Source organism: Lucilia sericata, unplaced genomic scaffold (assembly GCF_015586225.1).
Source record: "Lucilia sericata isolate MDLA Ls3-8-SP2 unplaced genomic scaffold, ASM1558622v1 Contig000120F_arrow, whole genome shotgun sequence".
NCBI classification, from domain to species: Eukaryota; Metazoa; Arthropoda; class Insecta; order Diptera; family Calliphoridae; genus Lucilia; species Lucilia sericata.
In genome coordinates, this window is record NW_023994152.1 from 291,439 (window position 1) to 307,334 (window position 15,896).

The following is a 15,896-nucleotide window of genomic DNA, read 5'->3' on the forward strand; positions in this document are numbered from 1 at the left end:
CTATAGACTAGACTATAGACTAGACTATAGACTAGACTATAGACTAGACTATAGACTAGACTATAGACTAGACTATAGACTAGGCTACAGACTAGGCTACAGACTAGGCTACAGACTAGACTATAGACTAGACTATATACTAGACTATAGACTAGACTATAGACTAGACTATAGACTAGACTATAGACTAGACTATAGACTAGACTATAGACTAGACTATAGACTAGACTATAGACTAGACTATAGACTAGACTATAGACTAGACTATAGACTAGACTATAGACTAGACTATAGATTAGACTATAGACTAGACTATAGATTAGACTATAGATTAGACTATAGACTAGACTATAGTATAAGTTTATATAATATAGTATATTTTAACTTTGGGATTGGAGTTAGAAACTATCGTTTTGATAACAAATATTTGGAACTTAAAATACTCATTTATCGTACTTTTGATAACGTTACAGATTGAGTTAAACAAATGTTCAAGGTTAGCATAATATTAATCTTAATAGTTTCTAACTCACTTCTTAAGAAATGCGTAGAAAATGTCTAACTTATTGAAAACTTTTTATTGATATTTATGTCTTCCAGATAAGAAGGCATTTAGGCACCAAAGAACGGTAATATAACGGTATTTATATACATACATTTGAATAGAATAATATTGAAATGGATATTGAAAAAGAAAAAAAACGCACAAACCACATTAAACTTCTATTTCCACTTCTATGTACTTTTATAAATTTTTATATCCATACGCGTATAAAAATATATAATAAATAACAAAACATGTATTACAAAAAAATTATAAAAAAATAAATAGAAAACCAGAATGTGGCCTTGCTACCAAATAAGTGCAAGAATGTGGTACATCACCATCATTACCAATCATCACCAAAACAACAAAATAACCAATGAAGAATTAACTATATTGGATATGGGATGCAGTCTTATAAGAAGAAACAAATATCGAACTAAGTAGGTATATACTTAGTAGGATGGTTAGTTGTTAGTTTGGTTAGTTGGTGGGTTCCTCTTATTTGTAATATGTTTCTTTTTAGTTGCTAGCAATGATATTTTATCATCTAATGCTTTTAGTTGGTTCCTTATTATTTTCTATTACAAATAAGTTTATTTGTTTGTTTGATTTTATAGTTGTTTGCTTGTTTTAACTCAAACTACAACCAAAACATAAACCACCAACTTAAAACCAAACAGTCAAACAGTCAAACACAAATGAAAGATATTATAAACTCAAAGAAAACAGAAAGAATGCGGTACAAATCCTTAATTAGTAAAAACTAAGAACAACAATAACAACAACTTAAGTAGTCATGCTGATTGACACAAACATCATATTCCATCTATCTATAACGCGTTTTATATAAACATACTTTAAACATAAATATCTGTATCTTCTCTATGTGTTTGTCGAGTTTTTTTATCTGTGCCTGAGTATGTGCGGCACTAAAATAGGCGACTAACTGACTAGGAGACAATAAAATACGTATTTCTCTTTAACAAAATAGTAAATAAAATAGTTTTGTACAAAAATGTATTAAAACTAAAATAGTAGTAGAGATCATAAACTTAAATATGGTAACATTTTTTAATGTAGACTAACACATGCGAATCAGGGATTCTAAGCGGGAAAATTTTCCGGAAATGTTATTTGAGACTGAGCACAAATTCTGTCTGTCTGTCTGTCTTTGAAATCCTTCCCAGCAAAAAGCTTAAATTTTTGGTAATGACCTTTTGTTATTTAATACATTACATGGTAATGTGTGGTCATAATCATGCACATTATTTAATTTAGCTGAATAGTAAATTACGGGTAAAGAGCGAATAAATTTGTCTAGGGCGTATATTTAACAAACTTGAGGTTTGAATTTGAAACCCTGCTGAATACCAACAAATCCTGAAAATAAATTAAAGTCTGGGTTCAAATCCCGGATAATAGACTACTCCGCACACGGGTGTAAAATCCGTAAAGGCCTGGATCAAAGCTAAGCTTTTGAAACTTTGTCTTAGGTGAGGACCACGTAATCCATACATTCAGTTTAAGATACTAATCCCAAAACTAATGAGAGAATTATGAGAGTAAATGGTCCATTGTAATGTAGATTATGAACTCTGTTGTTTTGAAAAACAATGATCTTGATCCATGCCTGCATTACTTAGGTCTACTACACCGATCATGTTCACCAGTAATGTTTTCAGGGAAATAGTTTTGGGATTACCTTAAGTAATCATATACTCCGATAATTTCTGCAGGCTTATCTAGTAAGTAAAGTTCTTGCTGGCTTAAATAACCACATATTTGACCAACTTTTTATAGCTAGTGTATGCTAATATATATTCGGATGAGACCAACTATATTTTGTTTACATGTTTATATTTTAAAAAAAAGGTCTTTGAAGTCTGGGCTTTAAAATCTTAAATCTCCACTTTAACTCTTTTAAATTCTATTGAGATTTCAGATTGCTTTCGAATTACAAACTTAAGACCCTTAAGATTAAAAATGTGCCCAAATCAAAGATTTAACCAAAAGTAAATGTTAAATTTCCAAATTCAAATCTCTTCCCTTACTAACTAGTAGAAAATCATAGAAAATCGTCAAGAACAAAATTCCCATATGGTAATGAAATAGAAAATAAATTAATTATAAATAAAACAAATAAAAAACATAAACAGAAGCAAACAAAAAATTAAAAACATTTGCCAATTTTTTTTCTGTTTTTCATCGTCATCATCATCATTATTAAAATGTGTGATGTGAAATTAAAATTTTCTTTCTATGGCCTCACCTTCACCCAATCTATTATACACATTTCTATACAACTAGAGAAAAATGAACAAAAATACATAATACCACAAAAAACAAAACATTTATTGCCACTTTAATGATAATCATCTTCATCATCTTTTCTGATGTTGTTAATAATGATGATGATCTTGTAGTAGATGCTGGCTGGCGCTGATCTATGAATCTTTATACTGTTTTACTTCTGCCAAATTATTGTTGTATTTTATACAAACCGTATTAAGATGAATCATGCAGGGGAAAAAACAATTTCTTATTATTTTCGAAAAAAAAGTGATGACCAACGGAAGTGTGGCAATTTGTTTTTTTTTTTATTTTTTATAAAAAAGAAGTTTCTTTCATTTAATTTATAACAACATTAACAGCTTTTTTTATTCTTTATTGACAATTTTGTTTAACCTTTTCAAACAAACTTTAAACATAAAAGGTAAATAAGAAATTAAAAAAAAAAATACTTTAAACATAAACTTTTGATATAAAAATACAAATATTTAAGTGCGTAAGTGTAATCTACTGGAAATATAAGAATTTCTGTTTTTATAGTACACGAACGATAAGTTTTTAACAACAAAAACCTGGAATTGAAATAATCGGAAGTTATTTATAGTTATTGTTGGGTATTAGTCATAATCAAGAAATGTGTTATTTTTAATAGAAAACAATCATAAAATTATTTCTTTTAATTTCATTTATAAAAAAATTAAGTCATACTTCTTGAGGTTTACAAAGTCATACTTTAAGTCGTGTGTCGGGGTGCTAAATATAAAAATACTGTTATTGTTTAAAAAAAAGGCGAAGCTAAGAGAATTAAGGGAGTTATAACATAAATAATGAGTAATATAAAGAGAATTTTTGCAAACATATTTAACAAATTCTCACAATTCTTTAACGTTAAAAATTCGGTACATTGTGATGAATTATTGGAGATATCGTAATGAAATATTTAAAATGAAAGAACTCAAGATCTGTAGACTTCAAAATTCTGATTTCCAACACTACATAAACTAACAGACTTACAAGTCTCCTTACTACAAAGATTTAGATGTCAGTCATGAAAATTGGCGATATTACAAATAGAACGATCAACATTTTTAGGAATACTGAAAAATGGTATAGATATCATTAGAAATTCAACCAGGACCTTTTAATCTTTTGAAATCTTATAACGAGAACTCATATTAATCAAAATTATTTATTATATTTCCTTAAAATAAATTTTTTTACTAAACATTTGCCAATTGAATAATAATTCATTGAAATCTTGTTAACTTGTCTATAAATGTTTGTGAAAATTATTGTTGCTGCCGTTGCTGTTGTCGTGTTCAGTACAATTTATGCGTATGACAATACTCAAATGAATTTGAATTTGAGGCAGAGAAACAGGCAAGCAGGCAGGCAGGCGATATTACTTGGTAACAAGTGATATTGTTGTTATTATTGCTAATGGTAAAGTGTTGCCAGAGTATGTAAAGGTGCCCGACTGTCGGGAGCCAAATAAGTTTTTTTTATATTTTATTTACAGATTTAACTTACTCTACTGTAATGCGCCACATGGTGATAACCAATTGTGGTGTGGCCCACACGATCCAAGCCAAAAAATAAAAGAAAAATTAAAGAAACAACAAAAACACAGCAGCAGCACCAACTTACATACAACAGCCTCACATGTCAACAACATCTTTAAATACAAGTCGTAGCAACCATAAATGAAATCGTTGTGTTTAAATGTATTCAGCAACAATATCAACTCAGCAATCATTTAAAGAATATCTTCAATAAAAATGAGGATACAACTTATAAACATATGTACGAACATTACATTTTTATATAATTTAAACATACAAAGTAAATAGTTTTATATGTATATGCAAAAAAAGAAAATCAGAAATTTGTAAGTAAATAGTCATATAGTATGTACTTTATTTTATTTTTATAGAGGTTATACAGTATGAAGACCAAAAAAAAATAAAATAAATCCAAACCAACTTCAAGAAATCAGTTTGAAAAACAACTTGAACATCGTTGTTTGAAAAGAAAGTAAAGCGGAAGGAAGTGTATATTTCGCCAGGAAGGTGCTTTTTGCTACGAAACTATTATAGAAATATAATATTTAACTTCTGACTCCTGCGTCATGAACAATTTACAATTTTCAATTGCTTAAACTTTCGAGATCCAAAACATCATTTCCGTTTACAACCTCGCAAATGGAATGACTTCTGTGGATTACGTCCTAGCGACGTAATTGGTAGAACGAAACACGAATCCATTAAATAAGCCGAGGACTTTGTTTTTACAGAGAACACACTGTGGTAAATATAGTATGAACAGAGTAAACCCTGAAAACACCCGGACAAGGAAGGAAAATTCAATGGTATCACTTGTATAAGATATATCACATCCATCACCATTCAACCCAGCACACTTCTTATTCATCCGACACACTCATTGCGAAAAAATAGTTCGCACACCCCTACATCCATGCCGTATCATATACACTTAACACCAACTCGTTTTCAACGATTAGTCCCTCAGTCACTCCTCTTCAGGGTATGAACATGCTCTGTCTTTTAACTACCATTCTCTTCCCGCGAATTTGGGTTTAAACCACAGCCTCTACGTGCACCCGAAGGCAACTCTTCAATAACCTGGACAAGACAAAGTCCGAAACTCTGCCCTGTGGGCTACCGGTAACCGTGGTACCAGATTATGTGAATGTCTGCTTCGACCCCATCTGAAATCATTCCAAGAAAAGGCCAAGGTTACATTTGATCATCACCAGTTGACAGTCCCGGCAGACTAGAAGTACTGATATAAACTCTTTTCTGCGGGATTGCAATAACACCAAAATGGGAATGATTATATAAGGTAACATGTCCCTGGGGGAGAGATTACTAATACAGTTCACTAATATTTATCGTAAATGGATTTCCGCCCCCAAACGTCCATGTTTTTATCGGTCAAATGTGGTCAAATCAACAACCGCTCTACTAACCGGAAGTTTTTCTTAGGAAGGAACATATAATTGCGACAACACCAACAAATACTTCTTCATACAAACTTTAATTTCAATTGATCATTGTTTTAAAGGCTTTAGAGTCGGGAATTTTAATCGAAATGATCATAATGATAAACATTCCCAAACGACAACATGTTCACAGCAATCTATATTAAAAAAGGGTAACTTTTGTTTGTAATCAATAAGGAATTAATGCAGAAAATGGTAAAAAAGTCAAATATATATTATAGATATCGTTAGGAGTAGTGTCCTTGTGAAGAAATTTTGAGTTATGGCGTCGTTATTTTGAATTTTAGTTTAATCAGTGAGGCCAGTAACTCGGAATAGACTTAGCTAGTAGAGTAGAGTAGAGTATTAATAAGTTTGATGAAATAGAAATTTAATTAATAAAATGCCATTTCTTAATTAAATCTAAAAATTTTTGGACTATAAAATTAAAAAACAAGCTATTTTTATTAAGTAAACATTACAATTTCTAAAAATGTAGTAAAAAAATATATAAAAAAAGTTTGTTCTAATTTTTATGTAGATAATAAACAGTCTTCAACACCCTCTACTCTCAGCACTTTAAGAGTCCAAATTATATAAATAAACAGACACAACCTAATATTAAACGAAAAAATGTAACAAATAAATAAACAAAAAATTCGCTAGATACAACAACAACAAAAAACAAACAATAACATTAAAGCAATACACAACAATTGACTGAAATCAATCAAAGTAAAACGCCTTTTACAACACCACCACCCTATACTACTGTGCATTATTAGGTCTATTATATGATGCCCTGTGTTGCCCTTCTCAATTTCGTTTGTATTCATCTTCTGGCTGTCGTCAGAATACTATTGTCACTTCAGTTCACTTACATTTACTTTTTTTTACCACTTTGCGGTCGTTAAGTTAATCTTTTAGTATGTGTGAGTGTGTGTGTATATTTCTTTTCAAGAAGGGTTAGTAGTAGTTGCATGTGTTCACGTCCTGCCTGCCCCTTAATAAGGATGTCTGATGTTTATCACAGCATCAGCAGCCTCCTCTGCCTTATTTTAATTTGTCGTATTGTATATTTGTTTGTATCTTGTTGATTTCGTTGTGTTTGTGTATCTGTGAGTGCGTTTCCTTTTTTAATTGAAATCTCATATTCGCTTTTTTTTGTTGTTGAATTTTTATATAAATGAAATTTGTTTAGAAATACTCAAATTACTTATAAAATGACAACAATACAATAACATACATTAAGACATCATGTTTATATAGCCAGTTATGGAATTATACATTATCCATACGTATGTAAGTATATGCATTTTCTACAAAACCCAGCAGTTTTTAAGGAAGTTAATATATTAGTTAGTTTGAAAGGAGGATGTACATATATACATCAAATCCGAAGAAATACACCTAGGCCTCTATCGGGCCTGTTGTGCGTTCCTTAACCAGTGCCTCAGGTGAGAATCGAACCCAACTACTAACCAACCGGAGGCCACACTAACTAAGTTAATGTATTACTTTTAGTTAATGTCTAACTGCTTGGTTAACTTGGATTCATATAATTTTCCTAATACAGAAATTAATCATTACCTATGAGTCCCTAAGTAATGCACAGAGAAAGTAATCGTCACTTTAGTGTCTCAAAGTAATCTAGAAAGTAATCAGTATCGATAGAAAGTACATTTTAAACCTTCAGAACCAATCAAAAAATTGCAGAATTATTTAACTACGTATTTGTTTTCGTATCTCTAACATTAAGACATAAATATTACAGCCACTGAGACAATCACTCCGAACTGCAGGGATTATTGTAAAAATGAAAAACACTTTCACTCGTGTCTATATATTTACATTATTTTCTTAAATATACATACATAGGTTTGTACATACATATTTACAATATTTATCAATGTGTTTGATCTAATTATTATAATATTTCATTAATTAATTATAAGTTATTCTTCTTTTAATGACAATATTTACCAAATTAGATTAATTACACATTGTAAACAAAAAAATCCGATCATATACATAGATTATTTTTAGTTTCAATTATTTAAATATTAGACGTATATCAGCTTAACGGAAAGCTGCTGTTTGCAAAAAAGTGCAAACCCCGATTCTCTTAAACCCCGCAACTTAACGGAATGATAGAAATCTCTTTAAAAAATATGCCAAAAAGCCGACACTCTTATAAATCAAAATTAGGGATTTAAAAGCAAAAAAGTGAAAACCCCGATTCTCTCAAAAATCAAATCAAAATAATGTATATTTTGCAACAAAAAAAATGTCTTTTATAAATAATCAAAAATAAGACAATTTTATTTATCAATATTGCAAAAAAACAATGAATAATTTCATTATAACTCAATCAATATTCATACTTAAAAAGAAATTCAAAAGAAAAACAAGCAATTTATAAATAAAAATAATTTATAAAGAAAAATATATTTAAATAATACAAATATTATAAATATAATAACATGGTTTATTTACAAGATAATAAAAAAAAATAAAGCGAAGAAAAAGAAATGAATTATAAATTCCAAGATGATTAACTAAGTAACTCTCAGCACTTTTGCTGCCTGTCACTCATTCACTCTTTATGTCTGAGTATCAATTATTAAAAATTTATTATTAAATAAATTAAACAATTTTTTGCAATATTTCGTTTCTCCTTAACAATAAAAAATATATGCATACATATGTATGTATGTATGTGTGTATTTAAAAAAATCAAAAGAACTTTTTTAGGAGTGATGATCCAATTTAGTTGGTTAGGTTTTTTTAATTATACAATTAAATAATTGGATGGACAAATGAATGAATGAATTAATGTATCTTTGTATGGTTATAGTGCCATTATGGTCGCACAAAGGCTTTGGAGAAGTGCATATTATGAATAATAATGTCCGCTTGATTTAAAATATGGAAAGGGAAATTATAGTTTATTTAATAATGATGCATGAGTGTTATATTTTTTATAGACCTAAATGACTTATTAAAAAAACAATTAATTTTAAAAAAATATTCACAGAAATTGCTGGATTTAATTTTTTTTTTTTTTTTGATGTTGAAATATAAAAACCATTCAATTAAATAATAACAAATTTCATAATATTCCTAATTTTAGCAGGAAGAAGTTGAAATCTATAAAAATTAATAAACTTAGGAACAACGGCAACTATTGGCACTAATTTTCAAAGTTATGTTTCAGAACTCGTCAGAAGTATTCCTGTGTAGTTTTATGTTTGTCCGATGGATGTCGTAGGAGTTTTAAATTTAAGTAAAATAGATCTAAACCACTGAAGCGAAAACTTTAAAACTATAAGGTTACATACAGGAGGATGTATATACATACAATCAAGTCCGCAGAAATAAACCTAGACATCTATCGGGCCTTTACTTCAGGTGGGAATCGAACCCAGGAACTTTAGTCTATCAGACTCGAACACTAACCTACAGGGGGCCACTCTTCATACATATTTAATAAGAGAGTAATATATTTAGTTCAAATTTAAAGACGACAATGCGAGTTAGTATGCAATACATATAATTTGTGATTAATAGTTACTTTGCTAACTTGTCCGCAAGAGATTACTTGGAACTTTAAAACGAATACAAATCTATACCAAAACACCTTATGGAAACGTTTCATTCATTGATAACTGGAGGTCAATTTGGAACATAAGTGCTTGTAGTGTTCTTTAAAAGAAGTATTTGATAATACAGACATACAAAATTTTTAAAAAAGTCGAAAAAGTTTTAGTTTATGATATCTCGAAGACTAAAGAAGATATCACAGAGGTTTAGCCTTTTTTCTAAAGTTGAAAGATTGGACTATCAGATGATATAATTAAATTTATAGATAAATTGTGTTCGCGCTATTATAACAACTCAAATATGATTAAATCAAATTTTAGGACAAGATATCTCGAAAACCTGATAAGATTTTCTGTATAAATGGTGAAATAAAATTTTAAAAGAAGGTATATTTGCAAATTTTTCATTAAATTTGGCATCTCTGTTTATGAATGCAAAAATAAACATATTCTCTAATATAAACATTGAAATAAAATAAGAAAAACAAACTGAAAATAAACAAAAAAGTGTATGACTAAATAGCCAGCAAATATAAACAAAATTGCGGTAAATATGTATATTTATTCAAACCAAGTAAACAATTTGCTTTGATAGCAAACTAACGAGGTGTTTCAGGATAACGGGCGATTACTTTAAAAAAATGTCAATACATTTTTATATAAGCATTTTTAAAATGAGTCAAATGGGAAAGTTTTAGTGTACCTACACCAACCACAAACATCACCCATTTGTGATAATGTTTATAACACCCAAAAATATTGGTCCTACACCCACCCTAAAGTATGCCAATCGGATTAGAATCACTTTCTAAGTCGATTTATCTATGTCCGTCTGTGTGTCCATAGAAACTCCAGATTTCAAAATTCTTCGGATTTCAAAGTAGTAACAAACTAATATTCTTCTCAAGTTTGTCTTAATGTTTGTTGGGTTATTACAAATTTAAGTTTTTGTCATTACTATTGCAAACACAAGACTCTTACTACATTTTTATTCAACGAATTTATATTAAATCATCGTAAATAAAATGACGACAATTGAATGTATTTGAAAAATTCTTCAGTAAAACAACAGATGTTAAGTTGATCACATTCGATCGAAAATTACAAACAAAATTTTAATTTTACTAATTATAGAAATTTTGTTTTAGTTAATAAAAATTTCAAAAATAGTTCAAATAAATCAGAAATATTACAATATAAACATTTCTAAATAATAATTTTAAAAGGAATTTTTAGCAATTTTAAAAAATACATTTAAATAAAAACAACACCCGCTTAAAAATTAACATACCACCCATATCTATATAATATAATGCTATTTAGCTGCATAAAAAATAAAACTAAAATTTTATTTACACAGTTTCTTTATAGAGTGACAATATCAAAATTAATATCTATTTTAAATTATAATAATAATAAGAAAAAAAAAATAAACAAGTTTTGCCTTTGAAATTTACGTATCAATGAAAACAAGACTGGCTAAAGAAAAATATCATGAATAAATGTTTATGTTTGATTTTTTTGTCAATAGCAGACTGATCTAAATACTTTACAGCCCATACACACATTGTATTGCGTCTATATGTAGTTCAAAACACCTATTTTCTTACTCTCTCAAACATAAAACAAACAACAAAGATACAAATTCTATTAATTCGTACTTATTTTTTTTGTACACTTGTAACGCCGACAAGAAAAATATGTGTTTCCACTTTTGGACATAAATGACGCCTCCACTTGTAGATAATACAACTACATAGACATACTGCATATTTATTTGAACATTTGTCTATATGTATTTGTTTATTAGAGAGATATGTATATTTGTGAACATAAAAATCTATTTTCATACATTAATGGATGACTATATATATACAAATAAATTTACAGCTGATATCAGTTAATTAGAAATAAAGAATTTTGGATATTTATTTAAAGCTCCAGTAAAATAGAAAATATGCATGTGAATATTTTTGCATATTTTATCTTAAAAAGCATATTTTGCATCTAATATGATTAATTTATCACGTTAGATCATCATTTTAGTAATTGAAGGGATTATATGTTTTACTATAAATAAGAAACGATTTGTGATTAGAAAGATTGTGATAGAAGATCATTACATTAACATATCGAAAATAGAGCACTCAGATTGGACTAAATCCTCATCATGACATTTGGACTTCTTACAAGAATGATTGTCGTATTGACCCAGCGACTTGGAACATCGATTGGAAATGTTTTATGATTTAGAAATATTTGTCGGTGATTCAAGACATTTGGTCCTTTTACAAGAGTTATTGTCGCAATCGAAAGTAAACCCACCTTACAGTATACCAATCGGCTCAGAATCACTTTCTGAATCGATTAAGCTATGTCCGTCTGTCCGTCCGTCCATCTGTCTGTATGTCCGTCTGTAAACCTTGTGCGCACGCTACAGGTCGCAATTTTTAAGATAATTTGATAAAATTTTGCTCATACTCTTCTTTCGACCCAAGGATGAAATCGATACATTATTTCGCCTAGCCCCCATACAACCGTAACCCCTGAATAGGGCATTTGAGTTTATAATTATGTTAAACGTTGTTGGTGGGTTCGATTCCCACCTGAGGCACTTTAAGGAGCGCACAACAGGCCCGTTATAGACCTAGGTGTATTTCTTCGGATTTGATGTATATATGTACATGCTCCTTTCGAACTAACTCATACAAAACAATATGCATTTTGCCAAAAATTAATTTAAAAATTTTTACTAATTTGCTGACCTAAGCTGTAGAAAAAACATAACTAGCTATTTATATGAATTTGTTGTTTATACATTTTGAAAAATAAAAAAAAAAAATTAAAGTAAAATTTTGTTTGTGCAGTAAATTTTTTTTGCCAGACATATTTTAATGACAGTTTTTATATTTTCCATAATTTTGTTTAACTTTTCTTTCAAATTCCCGATATGTGTGTGCAGTTTTGCTGGTATTAAACAAAAAAAAAAGAAATTAATAAAACTAAAAATAAACATTTTTTAAGCAACCAAATCCAAAAATGTGTAAATGAACGAATATGTCTGCTTATGTTGTTTTTATGAGAATTTTCTAAATACAAACAAATTATAATAAAAATAAATGAAGAAAATAATAAAAGAAATCTATGTATAAAAAAACTTTGTTTTTTTAGTTACTAAAGTGTATTTAAAAAATTTCTTTATGCACACGTACTTTTTATAAAATGTGTTTTTTTTCACAAATTTGTTTACATTTCAGGTAATAAATTACATTTAGCTTTCTTCGTTTTACAAAATAAAAGTGATCTTGACTTTTTGTTTGTAATTTAAATCTTTTAAAAAAATAAAATGAAGTAGAACATTAAGTAATAAAAAAATATTTACTTAAACTAAAACGCCCTTAAAGAAGAAAACAATTTACAAAAAAGAGACATTGAAATGAAGTTTTTTATCTTTTCAAAAGATGACAAAATGTTGGCAAGATCTTGTGAATATGGGCTATTCAATTTAGTATTTAATATACTTGAGCGATTTTAAAGTCCCAACAGTTCGGACGGAATGTCCCGAATTACCTATTTATCCGACCACTTGGGTTACCACTAGCCTCCAATTGCCCAATTTTCTACATATTTTAACAAGTGCTTGTCCTACGAAGATGTCAATAGTCACTTCATAGATTACAATAGAAGAGAGAGAAAAGACAAGAAATGTCGAAGTGCTTTACGTGAACACCTGCCATGTTGGCCTATTTCACGGTGGTCTTTTTCAATCGCTGGGTGACGACTCACCACCGCCCCATTGTGCTTCTTACAATTTACTTATATGGGAGTTCCAGTCCGGTATACGAGCACTTTGCTCAAGTACATGAGCTATCTAATCTCTGACCATTGCTGCCCCTTTGCTTAACTTCCGAGATGCAAAAACATGACTTCCGTTTACAACCACGCAGATGGGATGGTCTCTGTTGAGTCGGCAAAACCACCTAGAGACGTAACCGGTAGACCGAATCAAACAAGCCGAGACTTTGTTCTTACTTACAGTGACACACTGTGGTAATTCTGGTATGATCAGAGTTTACTCTGAACATACCAGGACCGTATACCCCTACATTCATCCTGTATCATATACAATTAGCACCAACGATTATCCCACAGTCACTCCTCTGTGGGGTATCTGTTGTCATTCAGCAACAGCACCGAAATATACCGTGCTTCATTATTTTAACCACAACTCACTCTTTCCGCGAATTTGGGTTTAAACCACAACAACTGACCAGCCAGGACAAGTCCTGCGGGCCTGAGCCAAAATATTGGTTAAAAGTAAGAGCATTCTTGTTCGAATGCTCTTTATCGATTTACTGGGTATACTTGAGTAATATTCAACTACAAATAATATTATTCCCGAACTTGTGCTAGTTCTGTGGGTGGTGGGTCCGATTCCCATCATAGACCCTGGACGGCCATAGACTCAGAATGTTATTCTGAGCCGATTGTTATACTTTAAGGTGAGTGTTACTAACATCATCACAAACACATACTACTCTCCCCACTTTATCGGGTATAAGAACATAGAACCGAAACATAAGGAGTAAAGTTTATTAATTTTTAAACTAATATTTCCTTTAAAATTAAAATTCAAGAACCCATTTTATAAAATAAAAAATAAGATATTCACAAAATAATTTTTTGGATCTAATGATATGAACATTATATATCACGGAGGGTGCGGAGAAATCTAAAGATAACAATCTATACATATTTTAATAAATTCTGCACTAAAATTGAAAATTATGAAAAAAAAACTTAAAACGATCTTGCGTCATCGCAAAAACATAACAAACAAAAAAATGTATTGAATATTTCATAAATATGAGTCATAAATAAACAATATTATTTAAAATTTTAATTGTATAAAAAAAGAATTGATTTAATTAAGAAACTAAAACTTTTGAAATATTCATGAAATGACCCATACACAAGACATGACATACCTACATACACACATACGGAGCATTGAGTCAGTGGTAGAAACTGTATGAATATGTGTGTAGGTAAACAATTTTGTGTAAAAAAGTATGAGTAAAATAAAAAATATTTTGTAAATAAAATTATGATGAAAAAAAAACAAATTATGAATTTAAGATAAAAATAAAAAATAAACTAAATAAAAAAGTACTTACAAAAATTATACGTTTGTTTCAGTTGAATTTGTTGCAAAATAAAATCTCGTTCAAATTGTTTTTTATTAATATTTTTGTTTTTTGTTTAATAAAGAACACAAAAAGTAATCACGATCATATACAAACTTGAAATAAGAAAAAAAATTTAAACACAAAAATAAAATCAGCATATGTTGATGATGTTGTTTTAGAGAACCAGTAGCAAAAAAAAAAAAAAAACAATTTAAAAAAATAAATTTATAAAAAAAACACACACGAAAAAGATGAGGTAATTTTGTTGTTTTTAAGCAATTTATGATCGACGTATATAAAAATAACTAAATTGACTGAATATTATTGAGCGTAACTACGAGTACACGATACGTAGAGAGGAGAGATGGAGGCAGAGAGTAGCAGAAGAGAAAGTATAAGGAAAAACACTAAAATCATACGAATTTTATTAAAAACTAATTTAAGATCACATAAATTTCAATTCATTATTTAAATTTTTTTCAATGATATATTGGATTTTTTTTCCGTTTTTTTCGAACAAGGAAACACGCAAGCGTAAATTGATTTTTGTTTGTTTGCAAAAAAACGAGTATTATTCACTTGTATTTGGTTATTATATAATAGATTTTTATTTATTATTTTAGGTTTTTTTAGAACACCGCCCGTTTTTTTTTATAGATTGCTTTGTATCACTTTATATTAAATTATTATAACTAAGTTATGTCTATTTTATTTATGTCATTATTGTTATTGTTGTTGTTTTTAATGTTGCTATTTGTTGGTGTGTTGGCCTCCTTTAGCTTACCGGCTTATCTGCGTAGGGGTAGGAAATTAACCATACATTCCAAAAAGCTCTTAATCGAAATCAAATGAAAACAAATTGGCAATATAAACTAGTTATCATACATTACTAACATATTTATATAAGCCACATCGTAAAAGTTCTTTAAAAAAAATTAACTAAAATTAATCAAGGAATTTGAAAAACTTTAAAAAACTCACAGTAAATATCTAAAAAATGTAGAAATATAAGGTAAAATAAACTAAATTTTAAAAGACTTTTCAATCTAACTTCGTACTTGTAGTCTTATACAACAAGTAAAACATATAATTCTATGAATGGATTCCAAACACGAAACTTTAAAAATATGGATCAAGTGGCCAGCAGAATGAATGCAAAATACACACAAGTTTGTGTTTGTAAAAAAACGTTTATAAAAAATTAAAACACCCACCACCATCACATCACAATGGTATAATTACTACGCTAAACAAATGTAATTTAAACT

General features: G+C 29.1%; 1 protein-coding gene across 6 annotated transcripts in view; it reads right to left on the minus strand.

Annotated features, from left to right (window-relative positions):
- LOC119600758 (talin-1) overlaps positions 1 to 15,896 on the minus strand; it is a 48,562-nt gene that overhangs the window by 24,125 nt on the left and 8,541 nt on the right. For all 6 annotated transcript variants that reach the window (XR_005231163.1, XM_037951252.1, XM_037951256.1 and 3 more), the window contains exon 2: positions 14,617 to 14,741. The gene's annotated coding sequence lies outside the window, so the exon portion shown is untranslated. The remainder of the gene's footprint in view (positions 1 to 14,616; positions 14,742 to 15,896) is intronic.